We start from the raw sequence: 18,408 nt of genomic DNA on the forward strand, positions 1-18,408 counted from the left end.
CCTTCAAGACGGTTGCCATGCACCTCCTCAACACCTTACCAGTGTCGAGCTGGAGCAGGAGGGAATTCCTCATGCGGCTGCAGGATATCCTGTGGTACCTGCGCGGCTGCCTGCACGACAAACGCCTCGACCACTTCTTCTTTGCTAATGAGAACATGCCCGAGGACATCGTCTTGCCCCCAGCCCTCCAAACAGCGGAGCCACTCAACCTCTTCCAGCGCCTGCTGCATGACCCAGCCGCCCACGCCAAGGCAATGCATGAGGCCGATGAGCTGCAAGATCGGCTCACAAGCCTGCTCTTCTACGGACACCGAAAGAGCTCCTCACGCACGGAGCTCTCTTAGTGTCCCCTAGATACTCCCCTGGGAGCTGGTGCTGCGGAACTGAGCACGCTGGGCACGCACAACACGCTACTCAGTCGGCTCTGGGAACTGCTGCCACACCTTTCCTCTGCAGCAGAACCGCACTCTGGGGAGTGGGACGCGATGCGGCTGGAGTCGCCCTTGCAAGGAGCCTTGCGACAGAGACTCCTGTTACCACGGGCACAGCCACCGCCCTGTCCCTCGCGGAGCTTTACCCTGTACATAGATGTCAATAAATCATTTGTTTCACACCCAAACGTGCGTCTGTGCATGTGTGGACATGGGTTTTGGGGGGAAGGCGGGCATAGGGTGCTGAGCGCTCGGCTGCCCTAGAGTGGCGGAGCATTTTGCTGAAGAGCTGATGTGCTGGGCTCTGCTTTCACTGATTGTGGAGCTAAGGCTGGCACCTGTCTCTGCTCCAGTGCTGGGGCAATGGCAATCACTTGTTCCCCTCCACAGCTCTGCACATTGCCTGGGTGGCTCCGTAGGTAGGGAGCCTGCAGTGGCCCTGGTAGCCCGACAGCCCTTGGGTGACCCCCGTGAGGTGGTTAGGACGCTGCCCGAGTGGGGAGCCCTGTGCACAGGGAACAAGTGTCACGACTGCTGAGCAGGGCTCTGCCTCCTGTACGAGCACCAGGCTCATTCTCCATACCCTCGTGGGACCTGCGCAACCTTCACCCGGCACACGTCACACGTGTTTTTTTTCCCTTGTTGCCCTGTAACAGCACAGAACATCCTCTCTAGCCAGAAGGAAGGGGGAATGTATACATGTATATCCACAGTCTAAGGAGGGTCACCTTTTGCTGGAACTTGGATCTCACTCCCTACCCCAATCCAAAATGCGAGAACAGAGCTAGCTCTGGAAGGACAGAGCCCTCTACGAGCTAGGAGCCACGAGGCAATCAGTAGATCGCAGGCTGATGATTTGCTTTCTGCATCTGAATGATCTTGCCGAAGCCACCTCTTCCCACATCGTAGTCTGTCCGGTATTCATCTCGCACCTGTCCTCCAGTTTTTCCTCTTCCATACTGTTGCCCCTCCTTAAACCCTGCATCCCAGTCAGTTTGAATGATGCGATCATCTAGTCGCGTGTCGTTGATAAATCGCATTGCGTGTTCAGCGTCTGCTCTTGTGTAGTATTCGACGAAGCAGAAGCCACGTGCAGCGAGGTTCCAGAAAGCTTTGGAGATGTCTCCAATTCAAGGCACGCACTTGCGCCATCCAGGCCACCTTGAGGAGAAGCCATGGCCTGATGGCAGCTGCGTGGCAGGAGACCTGTACTCATACCTCTCTTTGGGACACCTGCTGTGGAAATCCAATGACCCTATATGGGCAAAGACTTGCAAGATCTCTGAGAATTGTCCCCTCAAAAGAGCTGCCTCTGTCTGAGAGCTAAAGAAGCCCAATGGGCGCCCGCTGCCCATCAGCCCAAGGGACGTGGCTTCTCCGGGCTCTCCCAGGGCCCTGCTCTTACAACACCCACTCTGGCCTTTTTTTGCAGCAGGCCAAGTCGCGGACAGCTCCTGCTCCCTGTCTCTCCTGGCACCCGGCTCACAGCTGCCAATAACCTCTCCTCCAAGACCAAGGCAAGAGCAAAGTGCCAGCTCTTCTCAGTAGCAACCTACAGGGGGTAGCGGGAGGTGCAGCGACTCACTGAGTGTCTGCCAAAGCCATCACTGCCCGAGTTACACCACCAATGCGCCTTCTAGAGTAGTGGCCACACACCCATGTGCAGCTGCTGAGAAAAAACAGCCCCTTACTCAAGAGAAAAACCACCCTCCGACTCAAGACCAATCGAACCCGCTCCGAGATGTCCTGTGTCTTTGCCTCTGCAACTATGGAGAGAACATGAGGAAGTGGGAGGGAGAACTGGAAGGCTGCTCTGACCTATGGTAGGCCATCCTACGGACCAGGTAGGAACTCCTCTGCTAATCGTAGGTGCTGTGGTCAACGTTTGAGGTGCCCTGCCTCCAGCCATGAGGAGGAGAGGGACAACTGGATTTGTTGGACTGTGTGGATTCGATGGCCTGGCACGTCAGAGCCACAAAAGTATAAAGCCCCAGTGGGCACTGGTGCCCAGCGTAAAGATCAGCAGGTGCCAATTGCTGCTGCCACGGTGCATCGACAGCAGTATCGCACCAACTGGGACTCCCTCATTCCTATCAACGGCTAGAGAGCCAAGGAGTGATCAGCAAAACTCGCTCACCCTTGAACAGCCTTATATGGCCAGCGCAAAAGTCTGATGGGAACTGGAGACTAACAGTAGACTATCGTGGCCTGAATGAAGTCACACCACCTGGTCCTGAGGCACAGCTCCTCCTGGCACCCCCATTACCAGGACTGAGCTGGATGTTCAAGGGTAAAGTTCCCTCTACTCATCACACCACCGATGCTACCCTGGAGTAAGTGGATTGCCTCAATGACACAGCGAGCTCAAACAGGAAACCCTAATTGCCCAGGAATGGTAGAAGTGATCACAAACTGGCCCGAAGGCAAGGCCTTTGGGGTGCCACCAGAGGAGGTGGTGACACGTGCTGAGGAAGCTCCACCATATCATGAACTCTCATTCTCTCAGCTAATGAGAACCAGCATGCTCTGGTTACTGATGGGCCTTGTCGTACTGTAGGAAAGCATCGAAGGTGGAATGCTGCGGTGTGGAGTCCTACAGGACGAGTGGCAGAAGCTGCTGAAGGACAAGGTGAGCGGAGTCAATCTGCAGAGGGAAAAGCCATCCAGCTGGCGTTAGCTGTTGCTGAAGGAGAAAAGTGGCCAAGACTCTCTCTCTCTCCTGACTCCGGGACGGCAGCAAATGCTCTGCGGGGGCGGCTAAAGCAGTGGAAGCAGAGCAACTGGCAGCCCTGTCCTGCCGGCTGGGCCTGTACTCTGTGTCTGTCGGGGCTCTGGTTGCCGGGGGCAGCTGTGAGGCGCTGAGGCGGGGGGGCTGGTTGGCGGCTGTGCCGGTGATGCGCTCTGGCGCTTGTGACATCAGAGGGGCCGTGTCACAATGGGGGCAGCTATAAAAGGCACCCGCAGGCAGCGCTGCCCCAGCACAGCCTGAGCCAGAGGTGAGTGCGCAGGCGGCGGGAGGCTGGGCCGGAGCGGGGCCCGGGCAGAACGGCGGGCCCCCGGGGGGGTGGGTTCTCATCCTGCATCAAGGGCCCAGCCGCTGGCGGGAGCGCCTGGGGCCGGGCACGCTGCCACCGCCGCCACCGGGGCTGGGCGCAGGCCTTGCTGCCCCCCAGCTGTCTCGCCCCCTCTCCTGCCTGCCCCCAGCTCCCTGCAGTGCAGCGGGCAGGGCCCTTGCGCCACCACTTCCTGCCCTCCCAGCCCCACTCAACCCCTTCTCTCCCTCCTCCCACAGGCCATGGCTGACACAACCTTCCTCCCCCTGCTCGTGCAGAGCATCCTCCAGCTCCTGCACATGGTCTGCCAGGAGCTGGGTGAGGCCACCTGCGGGCACATGCGGCAGCACGCGCAGCAGCTGAGCCAGCCCAAGACTCGGCTGCTGCAGGACATGGAGCAGAACGCCTCGGCCTGGGGAGACCTGCTCTTCGCTGCCTTGCAGCACTGGCAGGTCTGGGCGCTCGCTGCAGTCCTCGTCCTGATCTTCAGGCTCTGCCGGCACCTCAGCAAAAGGAGCCCCCAGCCAGGCAGCAGCGCTGCAGAGGAGAGCTCAGGCAGCAGCACAGAGTGCGGCAACGAACAATGTGCAGGAGAAGGTTCTGGCGACTATGAGAAGCGTGTGTTTGGGAGGTTTGCAAAGCGCATCCGGTCGTCAGTGCAGCGCCTGGCCTACAGGAGCCGCGTGGTGGAGGAGCTGGTGGGCGACCTCCTGGCTGTCCTGCAAGAGCGCTTGTCCAACAGTTTCTTCCCGGTCCTGCAGCCAGCCATCGGGGTGGGTAGCGCCTTCGAAGGTTGGAGTCCCCGTGGGCGTGATGCTGTGTACCGCCTGCTTGTGCCCCTTAAGCCCCCCCGTGGGCACGTTTTCCACCTGGAGCTGGGCACTGCAGCGGAGATGCCGGCAAAGAACTCCCGCGTCCGCGTGGAGCTGGCGTGTACCTGCAGCAGGGATCAGCTGGTGGAGAACACGCCGTTCTACCTCCACCACCCCCAGGAGGAGGAGCTGAGGAAAAGTCCGTCTGCCAGCCTCCTTGGCACCCTCTGCACCGGCTCCTACCTGGATGTGCACAAAACCACCCAGTGGTTGCAGAACCTGGTGAGCTCAGCCTGGGAAGAGATGCCTCAGGCGCAGCACTACAGCATGAAGGTGCTGCCTTCCAGCCGCTCCTGCAAGCTGCAGCTGACAAACGCCTCTGGGAAAAGCCTCCTCGTTGACATCATGTTTGGGGTGCGGCGAGGCGACTCGGACATCTTCCTGAGCAGCCGGGAGACTCCAGAGGCCATCCTCACCCCCAGCACAACATGGGCAGAGAGCTACGCGGTGGCAGAGGTGAAGTTCTTCAGGCATGTGGCCAGGCAGGCCCCACACGACACCTCCCACCTCAAATGCCTCCAGCTCTTTGCCGCTATCCTGCTGGGCACCGGCTTTTCCACCGCTACCTTCAAGACGGTTGCCATGCACCTCCTCAACACCTTACCAGTGTCGAGCTGGAGCAGGAGGGAATTCCTCATGCGGCTGCAGGATATCCTGTGGTACCTGCGCGGCTGCCTGCACGACAAACGCCTCGACCACTTCTTCTTTGCTAATGAGAACATGCCCGAGGACATCGTCTTGCCCCCAGCCCTCCAAACAGCGGAGCCACTCAACCTCTTCCAGCGCCTGCTGCATGACCCAGCCGCCCACGCCAAGGCAATGCATGAGGCTGATGAGCTGCAAGATCGGCTCACAAGCCTGCTCTTCTACGGACACCGAAAGAGCTCCTCACGCACGGAGCTCTCTTAGTGTCCCCTAGATACTCCCCTGGGAGCTGGTGCTGCGGAACTGAGCACGCTGGGCACGCACAACACGCTACTCAGTCGGCTCTGGGAACTGCTGCCACACCTTTCCTCTGCAGCAGAACCGCACTCTGGGGAGTGGGACGCGATGCGGCTGGAGTCGCCCTTGCAAAGAGCCTTGCGACAGAGACTCCTGTTACCACGGGCACAGCCACCGCCCTGTCCCTCGCGGAGCTTTACCCTGTACATAGATGTCAATAAATCATTTGTTTCACACCCAAACGTGCGTCTGTGCATGTGTGGACATGGGTTTTGGGGGGAAGGCGGGCATAGGGTGCTGAGCGCTCGGCTGCCCTAGAGTGGCGGAGCATTTTGCTGAAGAGCTGATGTGCTGGGCTCTGCTTTCACTGATTGTGGAGCTAAGGCTGGCACCTGTCTCTGCTCCAGTGCTGGGGCAATGGCAATCACTTGTTCCCCTCCACAGCTCTGCACATTGCCTGGGTGGCTCCGTAGGTAGGGAGCCTGCAGTGGCCCTGGTAGCCCGACAGCCCTTGGGTGACCCCCGTGAGGTGGTTAGGACGCTGCCCGAGTGGGGAGCCCTGTGCACAGGGAACAAGTGTCACGACTGCTGAGCAGGGCTCTGCCTCCTGTACGAGCACCAGGCTCATTCTCCATACCCTCGTGGGACCTGCGCAACCTTCACCCGGCACACGTCACACGTGTTTTTTTTCCCTTGTTGCCCTGTAACAGCACAGAACATCCTCTCTAGCCAGAAGGAAGGGGGAATGTATACATGTATATCCACAGTCTAAGGAGGGTCACCTTTTGCTGGAACTTGGATCTCACTCCCTACCCCAATCCAAAATGCGAGAACAGAGCTAGCTCTGGAAGGACAGAGCCCTCTACGAGCTAGGAGCCACGAGGCAATCAGTAGATCGCAGGCTGATGATTTGCTTTCTGCATCTGAATGATCTTGCCGAAGCCACCTCTTCCCACATCGTAGTCTGTCCGGTATTCATCTCGCACCTGTCCTCCAGTTTTTCCTCTTCCATACTGTTGCCCCTCCTTAAACCCTGCATCCCAGTCAGTTTGAATGATGCGATCATCTAGTCGCGTGTCGTTGATAAATCGCATTGCGTGTTCAGCGTCTGCTCTTGTGTAGTATTCGACGAAGCAGAAGCCACGTGCAGCGAGGTTCCAGAAAGCTTTGGAGATGTCTCCAATTCAAGGCACGCACTTGCGCCATCCAGGCCACCTTGAGGAGAAGCCATGGCCTGATGGCAGCTGCGTGGCAGGAGACCTGTACTCATACCTCTCTTTGGGACACCTGCTGTGGAAATCCAATGACCCTATATGGGCAAAGACTTGCAAGATCTCTGAGAATTGTCCCCTCAAAAGAGCTGCCTCTGTCTGAGAGCTAAAGAAGCCCAATGGGCGCCCGCTGCCCATCAGCCCAAGGGACGTGGCTTCTCCGGGCTCTCCCAGGGCCCTGCTCTTACAACACCCACTCTGGCCTTTTTTTGCAGCAGGCCAAGTCGCGGACAGCTCCTGCTCCCTGTCTCTCCTGGCACCCGGCTCACAGCTGCCAATAACCTCTCCTCCAAGACCAAGGCAAGAGCAAAGTGCCAGCTCTTCTCAGTAGCAACCTACAGGGGGTAGCGGGAGGTGCAGCGACTCACTGAGTGTCTGCCAAAGCCATCACTGCCCGAGTTACACCACCAATGCGCCTTCTAGAGTAGTGGCCACACACCCATGTGCAGCTGCTGAGAAAAAACAGCCCCTTACTCAAGAGAAAAACCACCCTCCGACTCAAGACCAATCGAACCCGCTCCGAGATGTCCTGTGTCTTTGCCTCTGCAACTATGGAGAGAACATGAGGAAGTGGGAGGGAGAACTGGAAGGCTGCTCTGACCTATGGTAGGCCATCCTACGGACCAGGTAGGAACTCCTCTGCTAATCGTAGGTGCTGTGGTCAACGTTTGAGGTGCCCTGCCTCCAGCCATGAGGAGGAGAGGGACAACTGGATTTGTTGGACTGTGTGGATTCGATGGCCTGGCACGTCAGAGCCACAAAAGTATAAAGCCCTAGTGGGCACTGGTGCCCAGCGTAAAGATCAGCAGGTGCCAATTGCTGCTGCCACGGTGCATCGACAGCAGTATTGCACCAACTGGGACTCCCTCATTCCTATCAACGGCTAGAGAGCCAAGGAGTGATCAGCAAAACTCGCTCACCCTTGAACAGCCTTATATGGCCAGCGCAAAAGTCTGATGGGAACTGGAGACTAACAGTAGACTATCGTGGCCTGAATGAAGTCACACCACCTGGTCCTGAGGCACAGCTCCTCCTGGCACCCCCATTACCAGGACTGAGCTGGATGTTCAAGGGTAAAGTTCCCTCTACTCATCACACCACCGATGCTACCCTGGAGTAAGTGGATTGCCTCAATGACACAGCGAGCTCAAACAGGAAACCCTAATTGCCCAGGAATGGTAGAAGTGATCACAAACTGGCCCGAAGGCAAGGCCTTTGGGGTGCCACCAGAGGAGGTGGTGACACATGCTGAGGAAGCTCCACCATATCATGAACTCTCATTCTCTCAGCTAATGAGAACCAGCATGCTCTGGTTACTGATGGGCCTTGTCGTACTGTAGGAAAGCATCGAAGGTGGAATGCTGCGGTGTGGAGTCCTACAGGACGAGTGGCAGAAGCTGCTGAAGGACAAGGCGAGCGGAGTCAATCTGCAGAGGGAAAAGCCATCCAGCTGGCGTTAGCTGTTGCTGAAGGAGAAAAGTGGCCAAGACTCTCTCTCTCTCCTGACTCCGGGACGGCAGCAAAAGCTCTGCGGGGGCGGCTAAAGCAGTGGAAGCAGAGCAACTGTCAGCCCTGTCCTGCCGGCTGGGCCTGTACTCTGTGTCTGTCGGGGCTCTGGTTGCCGGGGGCAGCTGTGAGGCGCTGAGGCGGGGGGGCTGGTTGGCGGCTGTGCCGGTGATGCGCTCTGGCGCTTGTGACATCAGAGGGGCCGTGTCACAATGGGGGCAGCTATAAAAGGCTCCCGCAGGCAGCGCTGCCCCAGCACAGCCTGAGCCAGAGGTGAGTGCGCAGGCGGCGGAAGGCTGGGCCGGAGCGGGGCCCGGGCAGAACGGCGGGCCCCCGGGGGGGTGGGTTCTCATCCTGCATCAAGGGCCCAGCTGCTGGCGGGAGCGCCTGGGGCCGGGCACGCTGCCACCGCCGCCACCGGGGCTGGGCGCAGGCCTTGCTGCCCCCCAGCTGTCTCGCCCCCTCTCCTGCCTGCCCCCAGCTCCCTGCAGTGCAGCGGCAGGGCCCTTGCGCCACCACTTCCTGCCCTCCCAGCCCCACTCAACCCCTTCTCTCCCTCCTCCCACAGGCCATGGCTGACACAACCTTCCTTCCCCTGCTCGTGCAGAGCATCCTCCAGCTCCTGCACATGGTCTGCCAGGAGCTGGGTGAGGCCACCTGCGGGCACATGCGGCAGCACGCGCAGCAGCTGAGCCAGCCCAAGACTCGGCTGCTGCAGGACATGGAGCAGAACGCCTCGGCCTGGGGAGACCTGCTCTTCGCTGCCTTGCAGCACTGGCAGGTCTGGGCGCTCGCTGCAGTCCTCGTCCTGATCTTCAGGCTCTGCCGGCACCTCAGCAAAAGGAGCCCCCAGCCAGGCAGCAGCGCTGCAGAGGAGAGCTCAGGCAGCAGCACAGAGTGCGGCAACGAACAATGTGCAGGAGAAGGTTCTGGCGACTATGAGAAGCGTGTGTTTGGGAGGTTTGCAAAGCGCATCCGGTCGTCAGTGCAGCGCCTGGCCTACAGGAGCCGCGTGGTGGAGGAGCTGGTGGGCGACCTCCTGGCTGTCCTGCAAGAGCGCTTGTCCAACAGTTTCTTCCCGGTCCTGCAGCCAGCCATCGGGGTGGGTAGCGCCTTCGAAGGTTGGAGTCCCCGTGGGCGTGATGCTGTGTACCGCCTGCTTGTGCCCCTTAAGCCCCCCCGTGGGCACGTTTTCCACCTGGAGCTGGGCACTGCAGCGGAGATGCCGGCAAAGAACTCCCGCGTCCGCGTGGAGCTGGCGTGTACCTGCAGCAGGGATCAGCTGGTGGAGAACACGCCGTTCTACCTCCACCACCCCCAGGAGGAGGAGCTGAGGAAAAGTCCGTCTGCCAGCCTCCTTGGCACCCTCTGCACCGGCTCCTACCTGGATGTGCACAAAACCGCCCAGTGGTTGCAGAACCTGGTGAGCTCAGCCTGGGAAGAGATGCCTCAGGCGCAGCACTACAGCATGAAGGTGCTGCCTTCCAGCCGCTCCTGCAAGCTGCAGCTGACAAACGCCTCTGGGAAAAGCCTCCTCGTTGACATCATGTTTGGGGTGCGGCGAGGCGACTCGGACATCTTCCTGAGAAGCCGGGAGACTCCAGAGGCCATCCTCACCCCCAGCACAACATGGGCAGAGAGCTACGCGGTGGCAGAGGTGAAGTTCTTCAGGCATGTGGCCAGGCAGGCCCCACACGACACCTCCCACCTCAAATGCCTCCAGCTCTTTGCCGCTATCCTGCTGGGCACTGGCTTTTCCACCGCTACCTTCAAGACGGTTGCCATGCACCTCCTCAACACCTTACCAGTGTCGAGCTGGAGCAGGAGGGAATTCCTCATGCGGCTGCAGGATATCCTGTGGTACCTGCGCGGCTGCCTGCACGACAAACGCCTCGACCACTTCTTCTTTGCTAATGAGAACATGCCCGAGGACATCGTCTTGCCCCCAGCCCTCCAAACAGCGGAGCCACTCAACCTCTTCCAGCGCCTGCTGCATGACCCAGCCGCCCACGCCAAGGCAATGCATGAGGCCGATGAGCTGCAAGATCGGCTCACAAGCCTGCTCTTCTACGGACACCGAAAGAGCTCCTCACGCACGGAGCTCTCTTAGTGTCCCCTAGATACTCCCCTGGGAGCTGGTGCTGCGGAACTGAGCACGCTGGGCACGCACAACACGCTACTCAGTCGGCTCTGGGAACTGCTGCCACACCTTTCCTCTGCAGCAGAACCGCACTCTGGGGAGTGGGACGCGATGCGGCTGGAGTCGCCCTTGCAAGGAGCCTTGCGACAGAGACTCCTGTTACCACGGGCACAGCCACCGCCCTGTCCCTCGCGGAGCTTTACCCTGTACATAGATGTCAATAAATCATTTGTTTCACACCCAAACGTGCGTCTGTGCATGTGTGGACATGGGTTTTGGGGGGAAGGCGGGCATAGGGTGCTGAGCGCTCGGCTGCCCTAGAGTGGCGGAGCATTTTGCTGAAGAGCTGATGTGCTGGGCTCTGCTTTCACTGATTGTGGAGCTAAGGCTGGCACCTGTCTCTGCTCCAGTGCTGGGGCAATGGCAATCACTTGTTCCCCTCCACAGCTCTGCACATTGCCTGGGTGGCTCCGTAGGTAGGGAGCCTGCAGTGGCCCTGGTAGCCCGACAGCCCTTGGGTGACCCCCGTGAGGTGGTTAGGACGCTGCCCGAGTGGGGAGCCCTGTGCACAGGGAACAAGTGTCACGACTGCTGAGCAGGGCTCTGCCTCCTGTACGAGCACCAGGCTCATTCTCCATACCCTCGTGGGACCTGCGCAACCTTCACCCGGCACACGTCACACGTGTTTTTTTTCCCTTGTTGCCCTGTAACAGCACAGAACATCCTCTCTAGCCAGAAGGAAGGGGGAATGTATACATGTATATCCACAGTCTAAGGAGGGTCACCTTTTGCTGGAACTTGGATCTCACTCCCTACCCCAATCCAAAATGCGAGAACAGAGCTAGCTCTGGAAGGACAGAGCCCTCTACGAGCTAGGAGCCACGAGGCAATCAGTAGATCGCAGGCTGATGATTTGCTTTCTGCATCTGAATGATCTTGCCGAAGCCACCTCTTCCCACATCGTAGTCTGTCCGGTATTCATCTCGCACCTGTCCTCCAGTTTTTCCTCTTCCATACTGTTGCCCCTCCTTAAACCCTGCATCCCAGTCAGTTTGAATGATGCGATCATCTAGTCGCGTGTCGTTGATAAATCGCATTGCGTGTTCAGCGTCTGCTCTTGTGTAGTATTCGACGAAGCAGAAGCCACGTGCAGCGAGGTTCCAGAAAGCTTTGGAGATGTCTCCAATTCAAGGCACGCACTTGCGCCATCCAGGCCACCTTGAGGAGAAGCCATGGCCTGATGGCAGCTGCGTGGCAGGAGACCTGTACTCATACCTCTCTTTGGGACACCTGCTGTGGAAATCCAATGACCCTATATGGGCAAAGACTTGCAAGATCTCTGAGAATTGTCCCCTCAAAAGAGCTGCCTCTGTCTGAGAGCTAAAGAAGCCCAATGGGCGCCCGCTGCCCATCAGCCCAAGGGACGTGGCTTCTCCGGGCTCTCCCAGGGCCCTGCTCTTACAACACCCACTCTGGCCTTTTTTTGCAGCAGGCCAAGTCGCGGACAGCTCCTGCTCCCTGTCTCTCCTGGCACCCGGCTCACAGCTGCCAATAACCTCTCCTCCAAGACCAAGGCAAGAGCAAAGTGCCAGCTCTTCTCAGTAGCAACCTACAGGGGGTAGCGGGAGGTGCAGCGACTCACTGAGTGTCTGCCAAAGCCATCACTGCCCGAGTTACACCACCAATGCGCCTTCTAGAGTAGTGGCCACACACCCATGTGCAGCTGCTGAGAAAAAACAGCCCCTTACTCAAGAGAAAAACCACCCTCCGACTCAAGACCAATCGAACCCGCTCCGAGATGTCCTGTGTCTTTGCCTCTGCAACTATGGAGAGAACATGAGGAAGTGGGAGGGAGAACTGGAAGGCTGCTCTGACCTATGGTAGGCCATCCTACGGACCAGGTAGGAACTCCTCTGCTAATCGTAGGTGCTGTGGTCAACGTTTGAGGTGCCCTGCCTCCAGCCATGAGGAGGAGAGGGACAACTGGATTTGTTGGACTGTGTGGATTCGATGGCCTGGCACGTCAGAGCCACAAAAGTATAAAGCCCCAGTGGGCACTGGTGCCCAGCGTAAAGATCAGCAGGTGCCAATTGCTGCTGCCACGGTGCATCGACAGCAGTATCGCACCAACTGGGACTCCCTCATTCCTATCAACGGCTAGAGAGCCAAGGAGTGATCAGCAAAACTCGCTCACCCTTGAACAGCCTTATATGGCCAGCGCAAAAGTCTGATGGGAACTGGAGACTAACAGTAGACTATCGTGGCCTGAATGAAGTCACACCACCTGGTCCTGAGGCACAGCTCCTCCTGGCACCCCCATTACCAGGACTGAGCTGGATGTTCAAGGGTAAAGTTCCCTCTACTCATCACACCACCGATGCTACCCTGGAGTAAGTGGATTGCCTCAATGACACAGCGAGCTCAAACAGGAAACCCTAATTGCCCAGGAATGGTAGAAGTGATCACAAACTGGCCCGAAGGCAAGGCCTTTGGGGTGCCACCAGAGGAGGTGGTGACACGTGCTGAGGAAGCTCCACCATATCATGAACTCTCATTCTCTCAGCTAATGAGAACCAGCATGCTCTGGTTACTGATGGGCCTTGTCGTACTGTAGGAAAGCATCGAAGGTGGAATGCTGCGGTGTGGAGTCCTACAGGACGAGTGGCAGAAGCTGCTGAAGGACAAGGTGAGCGGAGTCAATCTGCAGAGGGAAAAGCCATCCAGCTGGCGTTAGCTGTTGCTGAAGGAGAAAAGTGGCCAAGACTCTCTCTCTCTCCTGACTCCGGGACGGCAGCAAATGCTCTGCGGGGGCGGCTAAAGCAGTGGAAGCAGAGCAACTGGCAGCCCTGTCCTGCCGGCTGGGCCTGTACTCTGTGTCTGTCGGGGCTCTGGTTGCCGGGGGCAGCTGTGAGGCGCTGAGGCGGGGGGGCTGGTTGGCGGCTGTGCCGGTGATGCGCTCTGGCGCTTGTGACATCAGAGGGGCCGTGTCACAATGGGGGCAGCTATAAAAGGCACCCGCAGGCAGCGCTGCCCCAGCACAGCCTGAGCCAGAGGTGAGTGCGCAGGCGGCGGGAGGCTGGGCCGGAGCGGGGCCCGGGCAGAACGGCGGGCCCCCGGGGGGGTGGGTTCTCATCCTGCATCAAGGGCCCAGCCGCTGGCGGGAGCGCCTGGGGCCGGGCACGCTGCCACCGCCGCCACCGGGGCTGGGCGCAGGCCTTGCTGCCCCCCAGCTGTCTCGCCCCCTCTCCTGCCTGCCCCCAGCTCCCTGCAGTGCAGCGGGCAGGGCCCTTGCGCCACCACTTCCTGCCCTCCCAGCCCCACTCAACCCCTTCTCTCCCTCCTCCCACAGGCCATGGCTGACACAACCTTCCTCCCCCTGCTCGTGCAGAGCATCCTCCAGCTCCTGCACATGGTCTGCCAGGAGCTGGGTGAGGCCACCTGCGGGCACATGCGGCAGCACGCGCAGCAGCTGAGCCAGCCCAAGACTCGGCTGCTGCAGGACATGGAGCAGAACGCCTCGGCCTGGGGAGACCTGCTCTTCGCTGCCTTGCAGCACTGGCAGGTCTGGGCGCTCGCTGCAGTCCTCGTCCTGATCTTCAGGCTCTGCCGGCACCTCAGCAAAAGGAGCCCCCAGCCAGGCAGCAGCGCTGCAGAGGAGAGCTCAGGCAGCAGCACAGAGTGCGGCAACGAACAATGTGCAGGAGAAGGTTCTGGCGACTATGAGAAGCGTGTGTTTGGGAGGTTTGCAAAGCGCATCCGGTCGTCAGTGCAGCGCCTGGCCTACAGGAGCCGCGTGGTGGAGGAGCTGGTGGGCGACCTCCTGGCTGTCCTGCAAGAGCGCTTGTCCAACAGTTTCTTCCCGGTCCTGCAGCCAGCCATCGGGGTGGGTAGCGCCTTCGAAGGTTGGAGTCCCCGTGGGCGTGATGCTGTGTACCGCCTGCTTGTGCCCCTTAAGCCCCCCCGTGGGCACGTTTTCCACCTGGAGCTGGGCACTGCAGCGGAGATGCCGGCAAAGAACTCCCGCGTCCGCGTGGAGCTGGCGTGTACCTGCAGCAGGGATCAGCTGGTGGAGAACACGCCGTTCTACCTCCACCACCCCCAGGAGGAGGAGCTGAGGAAAAGTCCGTCTGCCAGCCTCCTTGGCACCCTCTGCACCGGCTCCTACCTGGATGTGCACAAAACCACCCAGTGGTTGCAGAACCTGGTGAGCTCAGCCTGGGAAGAGATGCCTCAGGCGCAGCACTACAGCATGAAGGTGCTGCCTTCCAGCCGCTCCTGCAAGCTGCAGCTGACAAACGCCTCTGGGAAAAGCCTCCTCGTTGACATCATGTTTGGGGTGCGGCGAGGCGACTCGGACATCTTCCTGAGCAGCCGGGAGACTCCAGAGGCCATCCTCACCCCCAGCACAACATGGGCAGAGAGCTACGCGGTGGCAGAGGTGAAGTTCTTCAGGCATGTGGCCAGGCAGGCCCCACACGACACCTCCCACCTCAAATGCCTCCAGCTCTTTGCCGCTATCCTGCTGGGCACCGGCTTTTCCACCGCTACCTTCAAGACGGTTGCCATGCACCTCCTCAACACCTTACCAGTGTCGAGCTGGAGCAGGAGGGAATTCCTCATGCGGCTGCAGGATATCCTGTGGTACCTGCGCGGCTGCCTGCACGACAAACGCCTCGACCACTTCTTCTTTGCTAATGAGAACATGCCCGAGGACATCGTCTTGCCCCCAGCCCTCCAAACAGCGGAGCCACTCAACCTCTTCCAGCGCCTGCTGCATGACCCAGCCGCCCACGCCAAGGCAATGCATGAGGCTGATGAGCTGCAAGATCGGCTCACAAGCCTGCTCTTCTACGGACACCGAAAGAGCTCCTCACGCACGGAGCTCTCTTAGTGTCCCCTAGATACTCCCCTGGGAGCTGGTGCTGCGGAACTGAGCACGCTGGGCACGCACAACACGCTACTCAGTCGGCTCTGGGAACTGCTGCCACACCTTTCCTCTGCAGCAGAACCGCACTCTGGGGAGTGGGACGCGATGCGGCTGGAGTCGCCCTTGCAAAGAGCCTTGCGACAGAGACTCCTGTTACCACGGGCACAGCCACCGCCCTGTCCCTCGCGGAGCTTTACCCTGTACATAGATGTCAATAAATCATTTGTTTCACACCCAAACGTGCGTCTGTGCATGTGTGGACATGGGTTTTGGGGGGAAGGCGGGCATAGGGTGCTGAGCGCTCGGCTGCCCTAGAGTGGCGGAGCATTTTGCTGAAGAGCTGATGTGCTGGGCTCTGCTTTCACTGATTGTGGAGCTAAGGCTGGCACCTGTCTCTGCTCCAGTGCTGGGGCAATGGCAATCACTTGTTCCCCTCCACAGCTCTGCACATTGCCTGGGTGGCTCCGTAGGTAGGGAGCCTGCAGTGGCCCTGGTAGCCCGACAGCCCTTGGGTGACCCCCGTGAGGTGGTTAGGACGCTGCCCGAGTGGGGAGCCCTGTGCACAGGGAACAAGTGTCACGACTGCTGAGCAGGGCTCTGCCTCCTGTACGAGCACCAGGCTCATTCTCCATACCCTCGTGGGACCTGCGCAACCTTCACCCGGCACACGTCACACGTGTTTTTTTTCCCTTGTTGCCCTGTAACAGCACAGAACATCCTCTCTAGCCAGAAGGAAGGGGGAATGTATACATGTATATCCACAGTCTAAGGAGGGTCACCTTTTGCTGGAACTTGGATCTCACTCCCTACCCCAATCCAAAATGCGAGAACAGAGCTAGCTCTGGAAGGACAGAGCCCTCTACGAGCTAGGAGCCACGAGGCAATCAGTAGATCGCAGGCTGATGATTTGCTTTCTGCATCTGAATGATCTTGCCGAAGCCACCTCTTCCCACATCGTAGTCTGTCCGGTATTCATCTCGCACCTGTCCTCCAGTTTTTCCTCTTCCATACTGTTGCCCCTCCTTAAACCCTGCATCCCAGTCAGTTTGAATGATGCGATCATCTAGTCGCGTGTCGTTGATAAATCGCATTGCGTGTTCAGCGTCTGCTCTTGTGTAGTATTCGACGAAGCAGAAGCCACGTGCAGCGAGGTTCCAGAAAGCTTTGGAGATGTCTCCAATTCAAGGCACGCACTTGCGCCATCCAGGCCACCTTGAGGAGAAGCCATGGCCTGATGGCAGCTGCGTGGCAGGAGACCTGTACTCATACCTCTCTTTGGGACACCTGCTGTGGAAATCCAATGACCCTATATGGGCAAAGACTTGCAAGATCTCTGAGAATTGTCCCCTCAAAAGAGCTGCCTCTGTCTGAGAGCTAAAGAAGCCCAATGGGCGCCCGCTGCCCATCAGCCCAAGGGACGTGGCTTCTCCGGGCTCTCCCAGGGCCCTGCTCTTACAACACCCACTCTGGCCTTTTTTTGCAGCAGGCCAAGTCGCGGACAGCTCCTGCTCCCTGTCTCTCCTGGCACCCGGCTCACAGCTGCCAATAACCTCTCCTCCAAGACCAAGGCAAGAGCAAAGTGCCAGCTCTTCTCAGTAGCAACCTACAGGGGGTAGCGGGAGGTGCAGCGACTCACTGAGTGTCTGCCAAAGCCATCACTGCCCGAGTTACACCACCAATGCGCCTTCTAGAGTAGTGGCCACACACCCATGTGCAGCTGCTGAGAAAAAACAGCCCCTTACTCAAGAGAAAAACCACCCTCCGACTCAAGACCAATCGAACCCGCTCCGAGATGTCCTGTGTCTTTGCCTCTGCAACTATGGAGAGAACATGAGGAAGTGGGAGGGAGAACTGGAAGGCTGCTCTGACCTATGGTAGGCCATCCTACGGACCAGGTAGGAACTCCTCTGCTAATCGTAGGTGCTGTGGTCAACGTTTGAGGTGCCCTGCCTCCAGCCATGAGGAGGAGAGGGACAACTGGATTTGTTGGACTGTGTGGATTCGATGGCCTGGCACGTCAGAGCCACAAAAGTATAAAGCCCTAGTGGGCACTGGTGCCCAGCGTAAAGATCAGCAGGTGCCAATTGCTGCTGCCACGGTGCATCGACAGCAGTATTGCACCAACTGGGACTCCCTCATTCCTATCAACGGCTAGAGAGCCAAGGAGTGATCAGCAAAACTCGCTCACCCTTGAACAGCCTTATATGGCCAGCGCAAAAGTCTGATGGGAACTGGAGACTAACAGTAGACTATCGTGGCCTGAATGAAGTCACACCACCTGGTCCTGAGGCACAGCTCCTCCTGGCACCCCCATTACCAGGACTGAGCTGGATGTTCAAGGGTAAAGTTCCCTCTACTCATCACACCACCGATGCTACCCTGGAGTAAGTGGATTGCCTCAATGACACAGCGAGCTCAAACAGGAAACCCTAATTGCCCAGGAATGGTAGAAGTGATCACAAACTGGCCCGAAGGCAAGGCCTTTGGGGTGCCACCAGAGGAGGTGGTGACACGTGCTGAGGAAGCTCCACCATATCATGAACTCTCATTCTCTCAGCTAATGAGAACCAGCATGCTCTGGTTACTGATGGGCCTTGTCGTACTGTAGGAAAGCATCGAAGGTGGAATGCTGCGGTGTGGAGTCCTACAGGACGAGTGGCAGAAGCTGCTGAAGGACAAGGTGAGCGGAGTCAATCTGCAGAGGGAAAAGCCATCCAGCTGGCGTTAGCTGTTGCTGAAGGAGAAAAGTGGCCAAGACTCTCTCTCTCTCCTGACTCCGGGACGGCAGCAAATGCTCTGCGGGGGTGGCTAAAGCAGTGGAAGCAGAGCAACTGCCAGCCCTGTCCTGCCGGCTGGGCCTGTACTCTGTGTCTGTCGGGGCTCTGGTTGCCGGGGGCAGCTGTGAGGCGCTGAGGCGGGGGGGCTGGTTGGCGGCTGTGCCGGTGATGCGCTCTGGCGCTTGTGACATCAGAGGGGCCGTGTCACAATGGGGGCAGCTATAAAAGGCACCCGCAGGCAGCACTGCCCCAGCACAGCCTGAGCCAGAGGTGAGTGCGCAGGCGGCGGGAGGCTGGGCCGGAGCGGGGCCCGGGCAGAACGGCGGGCCCCCGGGGGGTGGGTTCTCATCCTGCATCAAGGGCCCAGCTGCTGGCGGGAGCGCCTGGGGCCGGGCACGCTGCCACCGCCGCCACCGGGGCTGGGCGCAGGCCTTGCTGCCCCCCAGCTGTCTCGCCCCCTCTCCTGCCTGCCCCCAGCTCCCTGCAGTG

The sequence above is a fragment of the Vanellus vanellus genome (genome assembly GCF_965231255.1).
Source record: "Vanellus vanellus genome assembly, contig: HAP1_SCAFFOLD_47, whole genome shotgun sequence".
NCBI lineage: Eukaryota > Metazoa > Chordata > Aves > Charadriiformes > Charadriidae > Vanellus > Vanellus vanellus.